Genomic DNA, 12,666 nt, shown 5'->3' on the forward strand with positions numbered 1-12,666 from the left:
GAAAAGTGGTTTCCCTCCATAAAACAGCAAAAACAACATTGAGACAGGTATTTTGATAGGACAATAATAATTTATTTGCAAATATATAACCAATATATAAAATATATACAATATATACAAAATATTCTGTATGTTGTCGCAGCTAGATCGAATCCTGTGTGTGTGTGTGTGTGTGTGTGTGTGTGTGTGTGTGTGTGTGTGTGTGTGTGTGTGTGTCCACCCCTACACTAAATAGTTCAGCTTAGTGTGGTAAGCTGTGAAACACTCCCCTGCGTGCAAGGGGACACGACAGGACTGACACCACATTTTTGTCTCGCTGCGCAGACCCCTGCGAGCACAGACCCTACCCCTCCTTGCTGGTCTCCCCTTCTTGCTGGTGGGCATCAGGTGTCTGAGTTTGTGTCTGCTTAGCCCTCCGTCTAGCCTGCTCTCTGGGTCAGTGTTATATGGTGCTCTCGGAGTACGTCGGCCTTCCTCCAAGTCCCCAGACCCCTCAGCCCCCACACCTGCCACTTCCTCCTCCTCCACCTCCTCCTCCTCACACCCCCCCACATGTCGCTTTACTGTCCAGGACTTCACTACCCTGCGAATGAACTCCAAGAGGGTTTTACACTCCCCTGGGTTTCTGGCTCGGTAGAGGAAATAGGCGTTAAACATGCATAGTTGGAAGAGATAGGCTACAAACTTATTTGACCAGTTCAGCGATCCTCGGATGAAGGGATAGTATGCAATATTTTGGTACAACTTGTCTACCCCATTCATGGATGCATTGTATGCAACAACACACTCTGGCTTGAGCTGAGCAACCTTGTCTCTGTTTCCCCTCCTCCACACTTCAACCCACTGCATGCTATCTTGGTGGCAGGTAGTCACCATCCTCACCAACCGTTTGTCCTGCCATGCTACCACCATCACCCTCTCATTGTGCCGCACAACTTTTTCCCCCACCCCCAAGTCAGTCTTTGTCATCTCGCTGATGATCTGAGGTTCCCCCCTATGTTTCCTCAGTGTTCCACAGACGTTGGTTTGCACTCCCGGTAAACGTTCACACAGTGCTACAGAATTGTAGAAGTTATCCATGAACAATGTATAACCATGACCTGATAGACGATCAAGGAGAGAGAACACTATCTCTGGCAGAGTAATAGCTTCCCCAACATAAGGACGCATATTGAAGCAGTACCCTGTGGCAGAGTCACACAGTATGTAGGATTTGATTCCATACTTCACAGGCTTTTGTGGGTTATACACCCTGAAAGACAGGCGCCCCCGCCACTGCATCATACCCTCATCAATGCAAATGTTTTGGCCTGGTTGATACATCTCCTTGAACTTTTCCACAATGTAATCCAACACTGGGCGAACTTTGTACATTTTGTCAGATGCATCCTGTGATGCATTATTGTTGAAATTAAGGAACCTCCATATTATCTGAAATCTGTTCCTTGACATAGTCTTGCCGAAATAGGGCGTGGCATCTACCTCATCAACACTCCAGTACATTTCAAGGCTAGGCTTTTTGATGTTACCAGTGAGAAAACTGAGTTTTCTCACTGGTAGCAGCTCGTCCGTCAGGAAGTCAGCTGGCAGGTCGCTATCCAGCTCCGCAGCAGCCCTCCGGGGTCCAGGGGTTGCAGTGAAGGGGAAATTGTTTGGTTGCCAGCCAGCTTGATGCCAGTCATCCCCGCAACCTCTGCTTGATGCACGACCTGTAAATTATAGAAATATATAAAATTACCATAAAACATCTATTTTTATTGCTGCGGTGTGATGTGAAGAATATATTTTTTTACCTTTCTTCTTCGCTTTGCCAATAGGAGTCGGAGCTCTGCTGGATGCACGACCTGTAAATTATAGAAAAATACACAATTAGCCTACAATAAAAACATCTATTTTTATTGCTGCGGTGTGATGTGAAGAATACATTTTTTTACCTTTCTTCGCTTTGCCAACAGGATTGGGAGCAGTGGGAGGGGGAGGGGGAGTGGGAGTGCGAGCTCTGCTGGACGCACGATCTGTAAATTGCAACATTGTATCAGTAGGCTACTGGCAACAAATATTAGCTACAGTAACGAACTACTGGGACTAAATTGCGTTCATGTGACGGACTGAAGGAGGAGAGAAGGGGAAAAGTTAACTCTTACCTCCCTCACGTCTTCCTGGAGACGCGTCAGGGGATGAGGCTCTGCTGTTCCCGGTTGACGGCAACCACTCATCCGACGAATCCGGGTCAGGTTCGCTGAATTCATCACCTGATGATTCGGAGGTGTCTTCTGAAATACGCCGTGTAGGCCTACTCTGTCTACTTGGCCCGGGTGTTTCGTCAGAGGCTTTATCGGAACCAACCGCGACACTGAGACGCATACTCTGTTCGAGTGTTAGCTGTCGGAAATTTCGCTTACGTTTCGCCATGCTCACTTACTTAACCCATTAGGCTACTGTTTCCTCATCTCTGATCCAATTTGGCACAGCGCCCCCGCCCACCTGGCGGCTCAGTTCAGTAGTACATTCTCTGTTTACAAGCCTGGTTTTTGTGACAAGGTGCTCCAGATCGCTCCTCCTCAGTTGAAAAACTTAATTGACGTCTATAGACGTCATTGGCAGTCAACGGTTGTATTTAAATTGACGTCTATAGACGTCATTGGTAGCCAATGAGTTAACCATCGGACCCTTGTTTACGACAAAAACAAGACGATTGACGGCAGCTCCTTTGCCGCGTGGTTTTTAGAGCCATGTAAGGATTAGAGGGGGGCGGTCGATAGCAACCACCATAGCAACCATGACGGTCAAGTGACTGGATGCAGCCCCGTTGAAAAAAATAGAATACCACAACTACACACTCAGGAGATTAATGATATTTAAATTATTATGACCATGAAGTCTTTATTTGCATGGGTTTACATTTCGTTCTGTGTAGCATGGAAAAATCGGAGAAACACTCCCATTCAGAATGCATTGGTATACAATTCGTTCTTTGGAGCACGGTTATTTTTATTTATTTATTTATTTTCAGTTTTTGAGGAGGTGCTTCAAAGATGCAAATGTTTCTGCAATAATCCAAAATCCAATGGAAAAACCCATTGGCTTTTTGTCGAGGGAATCCAGGGCGACGCTCACTTCCGGGTTGGCCAACATACGTCATCCCTCCACCACTCTACTGTAAAAACACATGTTCAAGTTGAATGACAATAATAACAATGATAATAATTCTGCCATAGTATTTATTTAAGGGGGGGGGGGGGGGGGGGGGGGCATACAAGTCTTTTGGCCATTCGTAGTGTTAATCAGCAGAGAAATAATTTGTCCGCAAAGACGGTGACGTCGCTTAGCAACGGAAGACGCTGGGGTAGACAAGTCACCGGACTACTACCCATGAAAGTGAACGGAGCATTCCACGGCATTGAGAAGACCTGTGTAATAAAGGCCTATAATATTTCTGTTTATGGCATAGATTTCTCCTCAGATTAGGCCAATAAACCAATGATAAAATAAAAAAAAAACCGCTCGATCAAAGGCCCGGCCCGAGTATAGTGGTGGGAAATATCGGCCCGACCCGGCCCGCGTCAGGCTCGGGCTCGGGCAGAGAATCTAAACACTGACTGGAACTACTTAGCAGGTGTCTGTAGGCCTATATCAGGAGTTAATGCACGCCCTGCAGCCAATCAGAATACGAGTATTCCCCCAGACCGTGGTCCAAACAATATTAATCACGAGTTATAATCAACCCCTACACATCAATAGTAATGATGACCCATTAAATACGGTATGATTTCTAGATGTCATGGCAACGGCCGCTCGCGAGACTGGACTTGCGAGGCATTGACGCGGACTGTCAATCACATAGCCAAAAACAAGCGAATAGATGGCTAGATAAAATAAACATCAAAACATACAATTCTAAAAAGAACAGATAAAGCAGCTACCCTTTTTTCCTTCACGGTTTGCCTACAGAGCAGCGCACCTGCATTTAATATATCTGTGTATTGTCACAATTTCTCAGAATCAAAGGTGAAAGTAGAAACCGGTGGCCAAAAGCTGTCATATTGTTAGTTATCACAGACAATTTTAAGTAGAAACGGATGGCCGAAAGCTGTCATTTGTTAGTTATCACAGACAATTTTCAACAATGAATGATCTGTACGGAGCTCCTTAAGGGACCTTAGGGAGAACTCTCCCGGACAGAACCTTAGTTTGGAAGTCGTGCTTAATGACACGACAAATACTTCCAATTGAAATACAAAATTTAGAAAATACGTGTCCCTGATCACGTTTCAATAGATTAAATAAGCGTGTGCATGGGTTGAATTGCGTGTGTCTCACGCCGAATGCATGAGACTTGAGAGCCCTGTACTTACGTGACACAAACCAGCACCGCAAACGTTCTCTCCCGCTTGAGATGACGTCTTTCTTTATAGGTTCATGGGTCTGATGCGCCGATTTCCCATGCTGATATTTCCGGAGATTCTCGGGCATCTTCAACAATTTGGCTATAGATTGTCTCATTACACGCTAAATAATATTATATAATTATATATATAGCCTATAGCCTTATAATAATTATATATATAGCCTATATATATATTGTGGCAGACGCCAGGGAGGGGTGGTGATTGAGGGGAGGTATGTGGCAGCATGCTGGCTCCACCCCCAAGCTTTACAAGGACTGCCTCCCTTAACGATGCAAGCCTGAGGTGCATTAGGCAGGAGTGCTTGGGGATAAAAGGGAGCATGCAACCACATGGAGGGAGCCTACTATGGAGTGCCTCTGCATGAGCCTCTGCGAACTGTGTGTGGCCAAAGAGAGCAGGAAACATGAACATTTACAGATTATTTGTGTACCGACCGCTTTGTGTGAGAACCCTCCTGGCGACGACCCCTGGACTACGGACTACAGACTACGGACTCTGGATTACCCTTTTCCCCACCCTGGTGACATTTATTCGTCTATTCTGAATAAACCACCTTATTGAACTGCTCTCGGTGTGTGTGTATCATTTGACTTGGTGGCGTGGAAACCCCACACCCACTGGCCCGCTACACGTGGTGGAGAATGCGTGCTTGTAGCCAAAACCAAGTCAAATAGATAGACCAACACAGGGACAACGATGGAAGCGTTGATGAAACAGCTAGTGGAAGTGAGCATGGCGCATCAGGCTACGACCCGGGAGCTGGTGGGAGCGCTAGCAGCCGGACATGGCGGCGTGGCTGCAGGTGCTACAGCTTCCCGTCCTGCCCCCAGCAGGTTTCTTTTAAAGCAGACAGAGACTGATGATATAGAGGCATACCTCAATACCTTTGAGAGGACGGCGGTTCGGGAGAATTGGGATCCAGCACAATGGGCCAGCCTACTCGCACCGTTCCTGTCGGGCACAGCACAGAAGGCGTATCAGGACCTGACGGACGAGCAGGCGTCTAACTACGAAGGGCTGAAGAAGGAAATACTACGCCGGTATGGATACACATTGATAAGTAGGTCACAAAGGTTTCATGATTGGACTTATGATGCAACGGCGTCGCCGCGCTCACAAATGCACGATCTAATTAGGTTGGCCAAAGGCTGGCTGACGGCTGCCCCACTGACGCTTACCGCCACAGAGAAGGTGGTCATGGACAAATTCTTGCGGTCCCTCCCATACGAGGCTAAAAAGTTAGCCGGCCAAGCTAACCCGCAGAGCGCAGATCAGTTGGTGGAGTTGGTGGAAGGTCACCAGGCGGCTGTGGAAGTCCTACGCAGTGGACGTCCACTGAGGGGTGAACCCAATCCTCGCCCAAAGGAGCAGGAGCGGGAGCGGATAAGGACAGAGGACCACGGCAGGATCCCGGCCAGGGAGACGCCAAGAGCCAGCCCCCCGAGACGTCGGCCCTTCCTGAACCCAGACAGCAGAAAGTGCTACGAGTGTGGCGAGCCTGGACACATCGCATGGACCTGTCCGAGTCGTGATGTCTCGATGCCGTCGGCATCAGCTGGTGAGTTAACAACCGGGCGTCCCTGCAGATTGCTGACGGTTTGCTGGGGTGAGGAAAGTGGTCCTTCCCCAGTCACTCCGGTGAAGGCCAACGGAAGGGACACGACAGCTATGTTGGATTCTGGGAGTATGGTGACCCTGATCCGACCGGACTTCGCCCGGTCCCCGAGCTTGAGGGACACTGTGGCAGTAACATGCATACACGGGGAGACTAAGAACTACCCCACTACCCTCCTTCATCTACAGACCACAAAGGGGCAATACACAGGACCAGTGGGAGTCGTCCCAAACCTGCCAGTGCCGGTTCTTATTGGGAGGGACTCCCCACTCTTCAGCCAACTGTGGGCCAGTTTGGCCGGAGAGGGGGGAGAGCGGGGGAACCTAAAGGAAAGAGGACACCGGAGAAGGGCGAGGGCCGATAAGAGGGAGGTCCGGATGTGTGGCCTACACGAGGTGGACCCACAGGGGTCAACTGAACCTCTATCGGGAAGTGACGCAGGGGACACAGGACAGGAGGCAGGGGAGGCGAGTATGGACAACTTGTTCCCGATGGACCATGAGGCAACGCCAGAGCCTGTCTCATTATCGGGACGGTTCGGAACAGCCCAACTGGAGGATCCCAACCTGACGAGTGCTCTCCAGCAGGTGACCGTGGTGGACGGGAAGGCCATCGAGGGGGTAGGTCTGATCACATACCCTCATTTTGCCATCAAGAACAAGTTGTTGTATCGGGTCATAAAGAGGAAGGATGAATGTGTGGAGTTGTTGTTGGTGCCCCGTCCCTTTGTTCAATCAGTCCTGCAGCTGGCACACTCCCACCTTCTTGGGGCTCATCTAGGGGTGGAGAAGACCCTGGACCGGATCAAGGCAAGATTCCACTGGCCGGGGGTGAAGAGGGCAGTGGAAGATTACTGCCGCAGTTGCCCAGAGTGCCAACAGGTGGCACCAAAACCACATTTCCGTGGCCCATTAATTCCCCTACCGATTATTTCAGTTCCTTTCAGCAAGATTGCCATGGACCTGGTGGGACCACTACCCAAGAGCAGCCGGGGGCACCAGTACATCCTGGTGATACTGGATTATGCCACTAGGTACCCCGAAGCCATTCCACTGCGCACCATGGCCTCAAAAGGGATTGCACGTGAGTTGGTCCTGATGTTCTCCCGGGTGGGCATTCCCGAGGAGATCTTGACAGACCAGGGAACCCCGTTCATGTCACGAATCATGAAAGACCTCTGCAAATTAATGCAAATAAAACAATTGCGCACCTCAGTTTATCACCCGCAGACCGATGGACTAGTGGAAAGGTTCAACCGTACCCTGAAGCAGATGCTGAAGAAGGTGATGGAGGCGGAGGGACGGAATTGGGACCAGCTGCTTCCCTTTCTCATGTTCTCGATCAGAGAAGTGCCCCAATCGTCGACCGGCCACTCTCCATTTGAACTCCTCTATGGGAGACGACCCCGGGGGCTGCTGGACATAGCGAAGGAAGCCTGGGAACAGCAACCGTCGCCCCATCGAACCATGGTGGAACACGTGGGAGACATGAGGGACCGGATGGCCACCCTGTGGCCCCTGGTGCGGGAACACATGCAGGAGGCCCAGGTTGCCCAAGCACGGGTCTACAACAGAGGGGCCCAACAGCGAGACTTCCAGCCCGGAGATAAAGTGCTGGTACTTGTCCCCACAACAGAGTGTAAGTTTCTGGCCCGGTGGAACGGGCCATACGAAGTACTTGAAAAGGTAGGGAGGTGAATTATAGAGTCCGACAGCCGGGACGAAGGAGGCCGACTCAAATTTACCATGTAAACCTGTTAAAGAAATGGAATGCACGGGATGTACTCTGCTCTGTTCCTGTGAACCGGGCCACACCAATCTGGTACAGCACCACATCATCACTGAGCCCGGAAAAAGGTGAAATTGAGACCCTACCGCATACCGGAGGCCAGGAGAGAGGCCGTCAGGACCGAGATAAAGACTATGTTGGAAGCGGGAGTCATTGAGGTGTCAAACAGTGAGTGGTGCAGCCCCATAGTGTTGGTGCCGAAACCCGGTGGAACCATACGCTTCTGCAACGACTTTAGGAAGCTAAATGAGATATCTAAATTTGACGCCTACCCCATGCCCCGTATAGATGAACTCATAGAACGGCTAGGGACAGCCCGGTATATCAGCACGCTCGACCTGACAAAGGGTTATTGTCAGGTACCCTTAGCTCCCGAGGCGCGGGAGAAAACCGCTTTTGCCACTCCTGACGGGCTGTTCCACTACAGGAAGCTACCCTTCGGGTTGCACGGGGCCCCGCCCACCTTCCAGAGGTTGATGGACCGGGTACTCCGTCCCCATCGGGGGTACGCGGCCGCCTATATTGACGATATAGTCATCCATGGGAGTGAGTGGGACACTCACGTGAAGCAGGTGAGCGCAGTGTTGCAGGCCTTACGGGAGGCGGGGCTGACGGCTAACCCAAAGAAGTGCCAGCTCGGTCTGCAGGAGGCGGAGTACCTGGGCTACACCATTGGGAGGGGGTGTGTGAAACCTATATCATGAAAAAGTTGATTTATTTCATTAATTCCATTTAGAAAGTCAAACCTGTAGAATGTATACATTCATTCCAAACAGACTGATACATTATAAGTGTTTTTTTGCCAAAAAGAAGATGATTATAGCTGACAACCAATGAAAACCCTAAATTCAACATCTCAGAAAATTAGAATATGGTGAAAAGGTCAGATATTGAAGACACCTGGTGCCACACTCTAATTAGCTAACTAACTCAAAACACCTGGAAAAGCCTTTAAATGGTCTCTCGTTTTGATTCTGTATGACACACAATCATGGGGAAGACTGCTGACTTGACAACTGTCCAAAAGATGACCATTGATACTTTAAAGAAGGAGGGCAAGACACAAAAGGTCATTCCCCAAAGAGGTTGGATGTTCCCAGAGCTCTGTGTCCAAGCACATTAATAGAGAGGCGAAGGGAAGAAAAAGATGTGGTAGAAAAGAGTGTACAAGCAAGAGGGATAAACGCGCCCTGGAGAGGATTGTCAAACAAAACCGATTCAAAAATGTGGGGGAGATCCACAAAGAGTGGACTGTAGCTGGAGTCAGTGCTTCAAGAAGCACCACACACCGACGTATGCAAGATATGGGCATCAGCTGTCGCATTCCTCGTGTAAAGCCACTCTTGAATAAGAGACAACGTCAAAAGCGTCTCGCCTGGGCTCAAGACAAAATGGACTGGACTGCTGCTGAGTGGTCCAAAGTTATGTTTTCAGATGAAAGTAAATTTTGTATCTCCTTTGGAAATCAAGGTCCCAGAGTCTTGAGGAAGACAGGAGAGGCACAGAATCCACGTTGCCTGAAGTCCAGTGTAAAATTTCCACAGTCAGTAATGGTCTGGGGTGCCATGTCATCTGCTGCTGTTGGTCCACTGTGTTTCCTGAGGTCCAGGGTCAATGCAGCAGTCTACCAGGAAGTTTTAGAACACTTTATGCTGCCTGCCGCGGACCAACTTTATGGAGGTGACGATTTCATTTTCCAACATGACTTGGCACCTGCACACAGTGCCAAATCTACCAGTACCTGGTTTAAGGACCATGGTATCCCTCTTCTTGATTGGCCTGCAAACTCACCTGACCTTAACCCCATAGAAAACCTATGGGGTATTGTGAAGCGGAAGATGCGAGATGCCAGACCCAACAATGCTGAAGAGCTGAAGGCCACTATTAAAGCAACCTGGGCTCTCATAACACCTGAGGAGTGCAACAGACTGGTCGACTCCATGCCACGCCGTATTGCTGCAGCAATTCAGGCAAAAGGAGCTGCAACTAAGTATTGATTGCCATACATGCTGAAACTTTCCATGTTCATACTTTTCAGTTGGCCCACATTTCTAAAAAATCATTTTTTGTACTAGTCGTAACTAATATTCTAATTTTCTGAGATACTGAATTTGGGATTTTCAGTAATTGTCAGTACTAATCATCCAAATTTGAGGAAATAAACATTTCAAATATATCACTCTGTGTGTAATGAATTGATATAATATGTAAGTTTCACGTTCTGAATATAATTACTGAAATAAATCAACTTTTTCATGATATTCTAATAATTTGACCAGCACCTGTATATATATACATATATATATGCTATATATATATATAGCATTTGTGGTTTTGGCATAAACATAACTAGGGTGCACTGTACTATCTGCGCACACCCTTTCTGAAGCCTCTCTCTCTCGCTCTCTCTCTCTTTCTCTCTCTCTCGTAGCGTTTTGTGGAGCACGTTAATTGTCTGAGAACACTCCCATTCACAATCCATTGGTTTACATTTCATTCTGTGTAGCACGAAAAAAGTCGGCACAATCAAAAATCGTGCTCTGGAACACGATTCAATAGATTAACATTCATGCGCATGAGCACGAAATCGCGTGATACCGGGTTGGACAGAATGAGAATGGGGAGGAGAGGACTTCCCTGTCATTTGTTCATCGGAGGTCACTGGGAGCTTGAAGATGTACACAGTGAGCTATCTGATGGACAGAAATCAAAAACACTTGCATGGATAACACATGTTTGAGCACGCATCGATAACAACAAAGCACCACCGAGTGGATTTTCCACGAGACAAACACTCTATTTAATAGAACAACATCTATTTAAATCTTTCTGATTATCGGTGGGAGAGTAAATATCAGTTTTCTCTTTGCATAAAAGCAATGGGATTATCATGAATCACATTCGTATTGTGGGGCCTCATCCCTGCAAGGCTTTGTTTCTCTCCGTTAAAGAGGAGCAAAAAGGCTTCAGCTGTTACCGGTCATGCACACGCCGGGGTTATTGTTGACATCCTCGGGTGAATTAATTAAATTTACCAGACAGCACTAGCATTGATGAAATCGGGTTAGCATTGATGTTAGCATTCAGAGAGGAACAAATGTCATGATTGCCTAGGCAGATGTTGCGATAGCTTATCCCAATTTATACTTACACTGGGAAGATGAAGCAAACCTTATTCAGCAGCGCTTCCGCTAGCTAACCTCATTCAGGGTGATAAAGCCATATTGCTCAGGATCCCCCATGCAGAGAGAGATAATTGTACTCCAGGGCGTTGAGAGATGAAGTGAAGTCAAGGTGCTTCGCTGAGCACAACCCCACTCAAGTCGTATCCGTTTCCCGTTTCCTAATCAAAGAGCACCCTAGCATTCACTGCAGCTGCACCTGAGGAACGTGTGTGTGTGTGTGTGTGAGTATGTTTGTGTCAGAGCATGAATCTTGTGAATGTGTTTAAGATGAAAAGGAAAGAGGAGGGGATGAAAGCTGTGTATGTGTTATTTCCCCCCTTTTTCATTTTGCTCAATCATTTTCTGCTTCACACTCTTGCAAATCCCACTCAGCATTACAATTTAAATACAAGCTGATTTGGAATCAGACTAAAGTGATTGCTTTAGAACGCCTTTAAACTATTTGCTAAGTACGCCTCATAAATGGAGAGCAGCAATCGGGGGGGGGGGGGGGGTATCTTGACATTTGCCGATATCTCTGAAATTTCTCGTCCAATTGCATCTTACATATGCTTAAGAGACTGATCAATTATCCTGCAAAAGGATATGATTTAACTGAATGGGAAAATAATAACAACTTTTGAGAAAGCTTTTCTTTCCAATGGCAACTCAAATTAAAAGTTGTATTTCTTTGGGCTTTTAGTTTTTGAAAGATAGAGTCTCACAAGAGCATGATATTTAAACTGCCAGCATAAATTACTGACGTAACCTACGACGGTTGATGAAATGGCTGTGTATGTATGTAATTCCGCCTGCATTTCCTTGTAACTGCTTCCACTGCCCACAGGCATAGGCCAGATGCATCTCTTCCTTTGCCAAGGTGAGGACAAACCCTTCTTGTACCTGCACTTGCTAATTTCATTAGGGATTGTATTACAAGGCTTACATCCTTGTCCAAACTAGGGGAGAACTGTAAATTCAACTCCATGCTCATACACAAACGCACAAACGCACACACACACACACACACACACACACACACACACACACACACACACACACCACACACCACACAAGCACACAATAAAATGCAAGCACACAAACACATAAACACAAGTGCTAATGTATGCAAACACACACAGATATGCATGAACCTATACACATACAAACTGTAATACACATAAAAAATGTAAACACAAATACACATGCTTACATTTTTTTGCCCACATGCTAGCACGTGCCGAAATTAGCTCGCTTAAATGACATGTTAATTCAGATGCAAATAGAACCGTTTATCCTGATTATAATTAGCTCTCAAACTATTGTACAATTGTGCAATTTCAAAGAAATTAAAACATCCTTCTGCTTGTTGGAAGCACTAAAAACAACCTCCTCTAACAGATGTAGACACATACATACCACACACACACACGTGTGCACACATACACACACACAAATGGCATGCCACCTTGATATGTATCTGATTAGAAGACGCTGTGTTTATCAGATGAAGCCAGTGGAAATGGTGGCATTTGAATAATCCTCCGCAGTGCCTCACACTGTGTACATGAAGCTCGTCTCCCTGCCATCACACACAAACATACACACACACACAGACTGACGCACGCACAAAGAGAGAGAGAGAAACAAAGGGACATTGACACACACACACACACACACACACACACAC

General features: G+C 47.3%; 1 long non-coding RNA gene across 1 annotated transcript; it reads right to left on the reverse strand.

Annotated features, from left to right (window-relative positions):
* Positions 1-1,578: 1,578 nt before the first annotated feature.
* On the reverse strand, positions 1,579-2,001 carry LOC115556129 (uncharacterized). Its single transcript, XR_003978941.1, has 3 exons — positions 1,935-2,001; positions 1,794-1,844; positions 1,579-1,709 (listed from the first exon to the last, which is right to left on the reverse strand). It is a non-coding gene; the product is annotated as an uncharacterized LOC115556129 (long non-coding RNA).
* Positions 2,002-12,666: the final 10,665 nt, after the last annotated feature.

The sequence above is a fragment of the Gadus morhua genome, chromosome 12 (assembly GCF_902167405.1).
Source record: "Gadus morhua chromosome 12, gadMor3.0, whole genome shotgun sequence".
Classification (NCBI taxonomy): domain Eukaryota; kingdom Metazoa; phylum Chordata; class Actinopteri; order Gadiformes; family Gadidae; genus Gadus; species Gadus morhua.